This window comes from Hypanus sabinus, chromosome 11 (assembly GCF_030144855.1).
Source record: "Hypanus sabinus isolate sHypSab1 chromosome 11, sHypSab1.hap1, whole genome shotgun sequence".
Taxonomy (NCBI): Eukaryota; Metazoa; Chordata; class Chondrichthyes; order Myliobatiformes; family Dasyatidae; genus Hypanus; species Hypanus sabinus.
Genome location: NC_082716.1, coordinates 42,280,167 through 42,289,560, shown reverse-complemented (window position 1 = coordinate 42,289,560; position 9,394 = coordinate 42,280,167). Strand labels below are relative to the sequence as shown.

At 42.1% G+C, this 9,394-nt stretch overlaps 1 long non-coding RNA gene across 2 annotated transcripts in view; it reads left to right on the top strand.

Moving 5' to 3' along the window:
• The window catches only part of LOC132401885 (uncharacterized), a 31,234-nt gene that overhangs the window by 1,123 nt on the left and 20,717 nt on the right, over positions 1-9,394 (top strand). The window contains exon 1 of one of the 2 annotated variants that reach the window (XR_009514739.1): positions 12-703. The exons of the other annotated variant lie outside the window; for it this stretch is intronic. This is a non-coding gene — a long non-coding RNA (uncharacterized LOC132401885). Of the gene's footprint in view, positions 1-11; positions 704-9,394 lie in introns of those variants that run through there. 2 annotated transcript variants of the gene reach the window in all.

Sequence of the window (9,394 nt, the reverse complement as noted above, 5' to 3'; positions counted from 1 at the left end):
CCCACAAAAAGAATTGACGTCGCATCCTTTGTACAAATCACGGAAAAGTATTTAAATATAGAATCCATTTATTCGTCATAATGAACCTTCCAAGTACTGCAGAATTCCTTAGGCTCAGGCAACATTTTAATCGCTTTACTCATTGAAGTACAGGTGTCAGGTGAAAATACTTTCGTAATCCAGCTGGACTGAGTGTCAGAAATTACAGGAGAGGAAGCTCCTAATCAAATGTGCAGCCCTCTCAAGTAGTTGTCATGCAGCCCATTTACAAAATTAATGGCGGAGTTCTTCTGAAAACTTTGAGTGTACCTTCTCCTTGATCATAGTAATGAGAAGAAGGCATGTCCTGGATGGCGAGGGCCCTTGATAGCAAATGCTCCTACTTGAGGAAGAAGAGTCCTCGATAGTGGGAAGACTTCAGCCAGTGAAGGAGCTGGCTTAGTCTACAACCCTCTGCAGACACTTTCAATCCTGTGTATTAGCGCTTCCGTACCAGGCTGCGATTCAACTACTCAGGATGCTTTCTGCGTACATCGGAGTCTTTGCCAACTTACCAAATCTCCTCAAATCCCTAATGAAGTATAGCTGCTGGTGTGCATTCTTTGTGATTGCATCAATATGTTCGGCCCAGGATAGATCCTCAGAGATGTCAACACCCAGGGAGTTGAAGCTGCTTACCCTTTCCACTGCTGGATAAAGGCTGGTATGTGTTCTCCCGACACCCCTTCCTGAAGTCCGCTGTCCCTAGGTTTTACTGACGTTGAGTGCGAGGCTGTTGTTGCCCACCTCTCAACCAGCCAATCTATCCTACTCCCAACCGCCCTCTCATCACCATCTGATATTCTGCCAGCAAGTTTATACTACCAAAGGGGTCTTGTGGTCTCACACAGGATCATAGGATCAGAGAAAACTTACTGCAGTGAAATAGGTCATTTGTCCAGTTGTGTCTGTGGCCAAGGATCCACCGATCCAATCCCATCCTCACCACATAGGTCACCCTTTCTTAAAAAAAACATTTCAATTGTGATGGCTATTTCGGCCTTTACTAGTTTTTCAGCCAGCTCTCCTTTCCTTCTGGGTGACACTCTGCACTCCCTCCTTTTATATAATGCATCTTACACTTTATGGGCACTAGTATTTGACTCCTTTGCTAAAGGAGTTCCTAGTTACACTGGGACAGTTCCTTTACACCATCACCCATGTCTGCTTTAGAACAGCTGAAGATATAAGTCCATTGTTTATCATAATATCCATCGTTGTTCATCCTGGTGCTTTTGAAGACTCTCTGGGAGTAGATATGAGTCACTTCTTGCATTCAGGACCCAATCCCCTGAGACTTTCAGTAAGGAATTGTTTCCAGAACGGAATGAGCTTCAAAAATGTGGAGAATACTGATGTTTTTAGCGTAATAACCTGAAGATGTTTGGGAAAACTGCATTTGGCTGTGGAACTTTCCAGTCAGATCTTGGAGTGGAAGCAGAGATTCTCTTTAAAGTCAGCTTACAGAGAGGAGGTGCAGCGGCTAATGGACTGGTGCAGAGCCAACAACCTGTCTCTTAATGTGTACAAAACAAAAGAGATGGTTGTAAACTTCAGGAGGGCACGGAGTGACCACTCCCCGCTGAACATCGACGGCTCCTTGGTAGAGATTATAAACAGCACCAAATTTCTAAATGTCCACCTGATGGAGAATTTCACCTGGTCCCTCAACACCAGCTCCATAGCAAAGAAAGCTCAGCAGCATCTTGACTTTTTGTGAAGGCTGAGAAAAGTCATCTCCCACCCCCCCCCCCCCCCATCCTCATTACATTCTACAGGGGTTGTATTGAGAGCATCCTGAGCAGCTGCATCACTGCCTTGTTCAGAAATTGCACCATCTCAGATCGCAATACCCTGCAGTGGATAGTGAGGTCAGCTGAGAAGATAATCTCTGTTCCTGCCATCACGGACATTTACACTACACACTGCATCTGCAAAGGAAACAGCATTATGAAGGACCCCATGCACCTGTCATACAATCTCTTCTCCCTCCTGCCATCTGGGGAAAGGCTCGGAAGCATTCGAGCTCTCACGAACAGACTATGTAACAGTTTCTTCCCCCAAGCTATCAGACTGCTCAATACCTGAAGCCTGGACTGACACCTTGCCCTACTGCCCTGTTTATTATTTATTGTAATGCCTGCACTGTTTTTGTGCACTTTATGCAGTCCAGTGTAGGTCTGTAGTCTAGAGCAGCTTTCTCTGTTTTTTTTTATTATGTAGTTCAGTCTAGTTTTTTGTACTGTGTCATGTAACACCATGGTCCTGAAAAACGTTGTCTCATTTTTACTATGCACTACACCAGCAGTTATGGTCGAAATGACAATAAAAGTTGACTTAATTTGACTTGACCTGAAAAGAAAGGAAAGCAGTAAATGAATGTAACGTTCTCCAAGATTGTTTCATGGAAGGAATGTACTTCCTTCCATTAAGTCAATTTCAAAATTCAAAGTTAAATTATTATTATTTAAGTACTTATGAGACCATAAGACACAGGAATAAACTTAGGCCATTCAGCTTACTGAGCCAAGGATCTGTTGTTTGTCATGTATATCAATGATCTGAATGATAATACAGTAAAATGGATCAGCAAATTTGTGGATCACACCAAGATTGTTGGTGCAGTGAATAGTAAGGAAGACTAGCTATCAAAACTTGCAGTGGAATCTGGACCAGCTGGAAAAAAAGGCTGAAACATGGCAGATGGAATTTAATGCAGAAAGTATGAGGTGTTGCACTTTGGGACGGCTAATCAGGGTGGGTCTTACACAATCAGCGTTAGGGCACTGAGCAGTGCAGTAGAACAGAGGGATGTGGGAATACTGTTCCATAATTCCTTGAATATGGCACCAGAGGTAGATTGCTCTTCATAAATCAATGCACTGAGTACAGGAGTTGGAATGTTATGTTGAAATTGTATAAGATGTTGGTGAAGCCTAATTTAGATTATTATGTGCAGCTTTGGTCACCTGTTAACAGTAAAGATGTAAATGAGATTGAAAGAGTGCAGAGAAAATTTATAAGGATATGGCTGGGTCTTGAGGACCGCTGTTACAGGGAAAGGTTGAATAGCTAGGAGTTCATTCCTTCAAATGTGGAAAACTGAGAGGACATTTGATAGAGTTATACAAAACCAAGAGAATTATGGATAGGGTAAATGCAAGTAAGCTTTTTCCACTGAGGTAGGGTGAAACTATGACATGGTTTAAGGGTGAAAGGTTAAATATTTAAGGGGAACTTGAGGGGGAACTTCTTCACTGAGAAACTGGTGAGAGTGTGGAATGAGTTGCAAGTGGATGTGGTGGATTTAAACATTTAGGATTTTCCTTTACATTGTCTGCTGGAGCAACTTCCTGCCTTCTTTTAGCTTTCCTGATTTCTTTCTTGTGTTCTCTTGCATTTTCTATTACTCCATAAGCACCTCATTTGTTCCTACCTGCCTGTACCTGCTATGCATCTCCTTTTTTTCTGTTAACTAGGACCTCAATAACTCTTGATCTTATGCTATCTCTTAATACATCTACACTTGTTATCTTTACCTTTAATTCTGACAGGCACATACAAGCTTTGTACTCTCAAGATTTTGCATTTGAAGTCTTCCTGTTTACCAAGCACACCTTTGCCAGGGAACAGTCTGTCCCAATCCACACTTGCTAGAACATGTTTGATCCAGTTAATATTGCCCTATCTTCAATTTAGAATCTCAACCTGCAGACCAAACCTATACTTTTGCATATTCACTTTGATGCTAATGGCATGTGATCACTAAATGCAAAGTGTTCCCCGACACAACTTTCAGTCACCTGCCCTGTCTCATTCCCTAACAGCAGATCCAGCATCGCACGCTCTCTCATTGGGTCTTCTACATACTGATGAAGGAAACTTTCCTGAATACATTTGACAAACTCTATCCCATCTAGTTCTCTTAGAGTCTGAGATACCCAGTCAATACGTGGAAAGATAAAATCACCTACTATAACAACCTTATGTTTGTTGCAGCAGTCTGTGATCTCTTTACAAATTTATTCCTCCAAATCCCTAGGATTGTTGGGTGGTCTGTAATATAACCTCATTAACATGGTCAGACCTTTCTTAGTTCTCAGTTCCACCCATAATGCCTCACTAGATGAGAGCTCTAGTCTGTCCTGCCAGAGAACTGCCATGACATTTTCCCTGGCTAGCAATGCCACCCCTCTTCCTTTAATCCCTGCTGCTCTGTCACACCTAAAACAACAGAACCCTGGAATTCCTGCCCCTCCTGCAGCCAAGTCTCACTAATGGCTACAGTGGCTCAGGGCATGGGTCTAGGTGTTGATCCATGCCCTGAAATCATCTGCCTTTATACTTCATGCAATGAAATATATGCAGCTCAGGACACTAGTTGCACCATGTTCAACCTTTTGATTCCTGACTTTCTCTGAGCCCTTACTAACATTAGCCTCTACAACCTCTCCACTAACTGTTCAGGCACTCTGGTTTCCATACCCCTGTAACTCTAGTTTAAACCCCACCATGCAGCATTAACAAACCCTCCTGCTAGTATATTAGTCCCCTGACAGTTTAGGTGCAAACTGTCCCCTCTGTAAGGACACCACCTTCTCTGTAAGAGAGCCCAATGATCCAAAAATTTTATGCCCTCCCTTCTACACCAACTCCTTAGCCACATGTTAAACTGTATAATCCTCCTATCTGGTGTCACTAGCACGTGACAGAAGTAGCAATCCTGAGATCACAAACCAGTAGGTCTTGCCCTTTACTTTAGCAACTAACTCCCTGAATACCCTGTGCAGAACCTCATCATTCATCCTACCCATGTCATCGGTACCTACAGGGAGCATGATCTCTGGCTGTTTACCCTCCCACTTGAGAATGTCGAGGGTTCGATCCGAGATGTCCTAGACCCTGGCACCCAGGAGGCAACATAGCATCAGGGAATCTTGTTCTCACCCACAGAACCTCCATTCTGTTCCCCTATGTAACGAATCCCCTATCATCACAACATGCCTCTTCTCCTCCCTTCCCTTCTGAGTCACAGAGACAGATTTAATGGAGAGACCTGACCACTGTGACTTAGGTCTGCTAGCTCCCCCACCTCCCCTTGTATCCAGAGTGATATCCCCTTGTTGAGGGTGAGGGGGATGGCCACAGGGTTACTCTGCACTGGCTCCTTAACCCCTTTCCCCTTCTTGACTGCCACCCGGTTTCCTATGTCCTACAGCTTGTGTGTAATTTCCTCTCTATGTATCCTACCCATCACTCCTTCTGATCCAGTGTTCATCCAGTTCCAACTCCTTAACATGGATTTTTAGAAGCTGCAGCTGGATGCATTTCTTGCAATTGTAGTCGTCAAGGACACTGGAAATCTTTCTGCCTTCCCACGTCCCACAAGAGGAGCATTCAACTATCCTGCCTGGCATCTCTACTCTAAAGCGCTAAGCGCTTCCAAGAATCTTTCTTTGGTCATATCCCACATATTTAACATTATGCCTTTCAGAATTCAACAGGTTTCAATAAATCCCCCTCTTACTGAAATACTTACATATGTCTATTTATCAGTTAGAGTGTGGGACAGCCCCCTCCAGCCCAATGAACCACGCTGCCCAGCAACCAAGCTATTTAACCCTAGCCTAATCACAGGACAATTCACAATAATAACTGGACGATGGGAGGAAACCAGAGGACCCAGAGGAAGCCCATGCAGTTCATGGGGAGGACTTATAAACTCCTTACTGTTGTTCTGGAATTGAACTTGGAACTCTGGAATGTCCTGGGCTGTAATAATGTCACACTATGATACCGTGGCACCCTTCTCAATTCCAGTGACTTCAGATCCAGAGCCATCAACCGCTCTTCATGTGTTACCCTTTCATTCCTGGAATCATTCTCATGAACTACCTCTGGATCGTCTCCAAAGCCAGCACATCTTTTCTTAGATACGGGGCCCAAAACTGTTCACTGTGTGATCTGACCAATGCCTTATAAAGCCTCAAGCATTACATCCTTTTTCTTATTTTCCAGTCCTCTTGAAATGAATGCTAAAATTGCATTTGCCTTCCTCATGACTGACTCAACCAGCAAGTTAACCTTTTGGGAATCCACACCTCTTTGCACCTCTGATTTTTGAATTTTCTCTGCATTTAGAAAATAGTCTATATCTTTATTCCTTCTACCAAAATGCATGACCATACAACTCCCTACTCTATTTTCAATCTGCCACCTCTTTGCCCATTCTCCCAATCTGTTTAAGTCCTTCTGCTGACTCCCTGCTTCCTCAACACTACCAGCTCTCCACCTAGCTATTGTCCACAAAGCTATTAATTTTATCATCCAAATCACTGACATATAACATGAAAAGAAGCAATCCCAACAAGGACCTCTATGGAACACTAGTCACGGGCAACCAACTTGAAAAGGCCCCCTTTATTCCCACAGTTTATCTCCTGCCAGTCAGCTAATCTTCTATCCATGCTAGCATCTTTCTTGTAATACCATGGGCTCTTATCATGGGAGGGAGGGGGGTTAGTTTGAGGTTCTAACATTTAACTGTCATTTATTCTTTGGTGCACTCCTCTGTTTTTGTGGATGGTTGTGAAAAAAAAACATTTCAGGATGTATATTGTATACATTTCTCTGACATTAAATTCTACCTTTGAACCTATCTTGTTAAGCAGTCTCATGCGTGGCACCTTGCTAAAGGTCTTCTGAATTTCCAAGTAAACAACATCCACTGGCTTTCCTTTGTCTATCCTGCTTGTTTTCTCTTGAAAGATTTCCAATTGATTTATTAGGCAAGATTTCCCCTCAGGGAAACCATGCTGACTGTGGCTTATTTTATCATGTACCTCCATGAACCCTAAATTCACAACCTTAATAATGGACCTCATTATCTTCCCATCCACTGATGTCAGGATAACTAACCCTATAATTTCCTTTCTTCTGCCTCCCCCCATTCTTAAAGAGTGGAGTTATATTTGCAATTTTACAGTCCTCCAAAACCAAGACAGAATCTAGTGATTTTTGAAAGACCATTACAAATGCCTCTGCAATCTCTTCAGTTACCTCTTTCAGAACCCTGGGGTGTAGTCCATCCAGTCCAGGTGACTCAGCCACCTTCAGACCTTGCAGCTTCCAAAGCATTTTCTCCTTAGTAATAGCAACTACAGTTCTGCCACTCTCGAACTTTTGGCACAAAATACATCTGCCATTCTTTTGTTCCACATTATGACTTCTCCAGCATCATTTTCAGCACTCTGATATCCACTCTTACCTCTCTTTTACTCTATATATCTGAATAAATCTGTGTTTTTTATATTATTAGCTAGCTTGCCTTCATATATAGTCTTCTCTCTTTGTAGCTTTTTAGTTGCCTTCTGTTGATTCTTACAAGCTTCCCATTTGTCTACCTTCTTATTAATTTTTGCTATACTATATGCCCTCTCTTTTGATTTTATGCTGTCTATGACTTTCCCTGTCAGCCATACTGTTCAGAATACTTTTTCATCTGTGAACTGTGTCTATCCTACACCTTCAGAATTGCACCAGCCATCACTTTTCTACTGGTGTCCCTGGTAGTGACTCTTCCAATCAACTTTGGGCAGCCCCTCTCTCATGCCTCTGTCAATCCCTTTACTCCATTAATACATCTGACGTTGGTTTCTCCTTCTCAAACTTCAGGATGAATGCTATTATATTATGATCACTTCCTCCTAAGGGTTCCTCTACTTTCAGCTCCTTAATCAAATCTGGTTCATTACGCAACACCCAACCCAGAACAGCCTCTCCTCTAGTGGGCTCAATCACAAGTTGCTCTAAAATGCCATCTTGTCAGCATTCTACAAATTCCATCTCTTGGTATCAGGTACCAACCTAATTTTCCCAATCTATTTGAAGATTGAAATTTCTCTGACTAATTGTAACGTTGCCCTTTTTACATGCCTTTTCTACCTCCCATTGTAATTTGTATCCCATATCGTGGCTACTGTGTATAACACAGGGTCTTTATATCCTTGCAGTTTCTTAACTCTACCCACAAGAATTCTACATCCTATGATCACCCAGATTTGGTTTTATTTTTTACCAACAAGCCCCTTTGCTTCCCTTTGATACTATGTGTATTCTTGGATGTTAAGCTCCCAACTATGATCTTCTTTCATGAAAGGACTCAGTGATGCCCACAATGTCACACCTGCCAATCACTAAATGCGCTACATCTACATTTTTCCATATACTGCATGCATTCAAATATAACACTTGCAGTCCTGTATTCATCGCCCTTTTCTACTTCGCTCCCATTACACTTCAACTCATCCCACTGACTTTAGTTTTGTAGTCACCTACCATCTCCTCACTATATACTGAGTTTTCTTGAAAATCAGCAGCCCTAACCCTGCACTTCCGACCCCCCTGCCAATATCATTGAAAGCCTCTCCAACAGATCAAGCAAACCTGTCCACAAGGATATTGGACCCCCTTGAGTTCAGGTATAACCTATCCTTTTCGTACAGATCGTGTGTTCCCCAGAAGAGATCCCAATGATCCAGAAATATGAAACCCTGCTCCTTGCACCAATTCCTCAGCCACACATTCATCTGCCAAAAACAAAAAACAAAATGAAAAAAAATCTACCTACAGGTTTTGCACTGTCTGCTGAAGACACTATGAGCCAAAGCTTGAGATCTCCGCTCACACTAGCTCACTCCCGCAATGGCCACTCACACCAGCTCACTCCTGCAATGGCCGTTGCCAATGCCAAACTGTGTCCAATCCAACATCTCCTTGTCACCATAAACTACCATGAGATTCATTTTCTTGTGGGCATTTACATCAAATACAAAGAAACACAAAAGAAAAAAGTTGTTTGTTTCAATTGAGTGCTTGATTTGTTTTCTTTTCTCCTGCACATTGGGTCTTAGTCTTTTATTTTTAATTCTATTCTTTTTTTTTCTTTAATTAGGTTCTTACGGGTTTCCTTTTTTGTGGCTACCTATGAGCAAATAAATCTCCAGGTTGTATAATTTTTACATTCTTTGATAATAAATATACTTGAATCTTTGAATCAATGAAAAAAATTCACACAACAGAGGCAGAGAAAGAACTGTGAAAAGACAACGAACTATAAATACAAAAAAAGAAAAAAAAACCCAAAATAATTATAATAAATAAATAAGCAATAAGTATCAAGAACATAAGTTGTCCCTGAAAATAAGTCAATATGTTGTGGAATCTGTTCCGTATTGGGATGAATGAAATAGAGTGAAGTTAGCCCCTCTGACTGAAGAGCCTGATTGTTGAGGGGTATTAACTGTTCCTGAACCTGGTGGTGTGGGACCTGAGGCTCCTGTACCTCCTTTCTGAT